Source organism: Eriocheir sinensis, chromosome 60 (genome assembly GCF_024679095.1).
Source record: "Eriocheir sinensis breed Jianghai 21 chromosome 60, ASM2467909v1, whole genome shotgun sequence".
Taxonomy (NCBI): Eukaryota; Metazoa; Arthropoda; class Malacostraca; order Decapoda; family Varunidae; genus Eriocheir; species Eriocheir sinensis.
The window spans coordinates 6,667,021-6,669,210 of NC_066568.1; the positions used below are offsets into that span (position 1 = coordinate 6,667,021).

The 2,190-nt window shown below is 53.3% G+C and overlaps 1 long non-coding RNA gene across 1 annotated transcript in view; it reads right to left on the bottom strand.

The window, feature by feature from the left end:
- Positions 1 to 1,515: 1,515 nt before the first annotated feature.
- LOC126985837 (uncharacterized) overlaps positions 1,516 to 2,190 on the bottom strand; it is a 38,946-nt gene continuing 38,271 nt past the window's right edge. Inside the window, exon 3 of the long non-coding RNA XR_007739093.1 lies at positions 1,516 to 2,190. This exon is cut by the window's right edge and continues 269 nt beyond it. This is a non-coding gene — a long non-coding RNA (uncharacterized LOC126985837).

Here is a 2,190-nt window from a genome sequence, read left to right on the forward strand (position 1 = left end):
TATCCGGATGAGACAGGGCACCGCGCCACACCAGTAGGGACACGAAGCAGTGGTTCAGTGGTTGTGCAGTGGAGTGCATTCAAGATTCGCCTGGCAACAATCTAGACCTAAATTTCATTGAAAACATTTTGCCTTTGATGAAAAACAAGTTGGGGAAGACATGTGTGTCCTTCTCAGACGCAAGGCCGCATTCAGTGTCTGGGATAGTTATTCTAATGATCTGTTTACCCCGTGGATTCCAGGCCCAGCAGACTGAAGGACGTCATCAAGAGGAGGGTGACGCAGCCAAACACTAGCGGCTGGTGAGTGTTGACCGGCTCATTGTCGTAGTTACTGGAGAGATCCCTCTATTCTTTTTGGTTCCGCTACCGTAAACAATCGTTCCCGCCTAATGCGTTTACTGCTACTTGACTCGTGTTTGTCTTTGTGAGCGCTTGTTGATACACTTCTCTCGTAACAGTCGAGGTGCGTAATAACCACTCCATAACCATTTTTTTTTATTAATATTCCCGCTCTAATCAGTGGTCTAGTTGAGTGTGTGTGTGTGTGTGTGTGTGTGTGTGTGTGTGTCGCGCGCTGTGTGGTGTGAGCTGTAGTGTGGCTGTAATATGGTTATGGTGTGCTCTGTATGGATGTAGTGTGGCTTTCGGATGGGTTGTGTGGTTGTGGTGTGACTTGGGTGAGCGTAGTGTGGCTATGGTCTGCGCTGTGTGACTGTAGTGTGGCTATGGTCTGCGCTGTGTGACTGTAGTGTGGCTCTGCGCTGTGTGACTGTAGTGTGGCTGTGGTATGCGCTGTTTGACTGCAGCTTGTGTGGTGTGACTGTAGTTTGGCTGTGGTGTGCGTAATATGGCTGTGGTGTTGTTACTGTGGCTGTAGTGAAGCTGAAGTGCGCGATGTGGTGTGATGTGTGGCTGTATAGTGTTCGTATATTGCCTAAAGAGGCGGCGTCACGTATGGTAGTTCGGAAACGACTTACCTAACCTAACCAGCCGAGCCTGCTGACCTGTATCGCTTTGTATCGCTTCGCTCCTCTTGGTCATCTCCTCTGCTTATTCACACACTTTGCTTCTCAGTGGCTTTACCATGGAGGTAGAATTGGTGGAGTCGACACGGCCCGCTAATCCCATTCATTGAGGTGAAGCCGACGAACTGTCAAATTTACGACCAAAAGATGGGGGATGCCCGGGCCTGGCCGAGCCCATTAAGAGGGAGGCTGACCTGACAACACCTGACACCTGGCCGTAAAAATGACAGCTCGGGCGGATTCACTTGATTGGGTTGATGTCGACTCCACCAATTCTACCTCCATGGGCGTTACACTACTTATCTTTCCTCACCAGAAGGCACTATCGCACTATAATTTACACATTGGACAAAAAGGTGGACTGATAAGGGAGGATAGATAGCAGAGGGCCACAGGAAACTAAGGGAAAGGAAGGTAAGTAGAGGTCACAAAGGGGTCAGGTCAGTAAGGTTGATGAGTAAGAGTAGAGAACAGATAACCACAGAGAACTGAAGGTCATGAAGTGGAAATTCCGTTAGATTAGGTCACAGGTTAAGGTCACACAGGGGTCAGGTCAGTAAGGTTGAGGGAGAGTAGAGAACAGATAACCACAGAGAATTGAAGGTCATGAAGTGAAAATTCCGTTAGATTAGGTCACAGGTTAAGGTCACACAGGGGTCAGGTCAGTACTCACCCACGATGGTTGCCAGGATCATGACCCCCAGCACGAGGGCGGTGGTGGCCGTGACCAGTAGGTGGGGGTCAAGGGCCGCCCCCCCGCCCCCCGCCAAGGTCTCGTTCACACTCCAGTTCCCGTGGGGGGCCGTCCAGTTCCCCTCCCCGCCCCACTCCTCCACATCCAGGTTCCAGGTCCCATTTTCTATGCTCCACCTCCATGAGTCCCCCTTCCGCCCCCCTCCGCCCCCCATGTGACATTCAGCTCCCCCCACCAGTTCCATATGGGTTCTTTGCCCCCCGAGGACCCCCCACCCCTTGCTGTCACATCCCCGTGTGTGGTGGGGGGCGCTGGGGTTCTCAAGGGGGGCGTAAGGGGGTCGGTGGGGGTGGTGGGGAGGGGTGAGGGAGTGCCCCGAGTATCCCCGTCCATTAGGGAGGGGGGGAGTCCGTGGGCATGGCTCTAGTCCCCCGTGGGTGTGGGTGTGGGGGGGTGGCTGCCCCTCCCC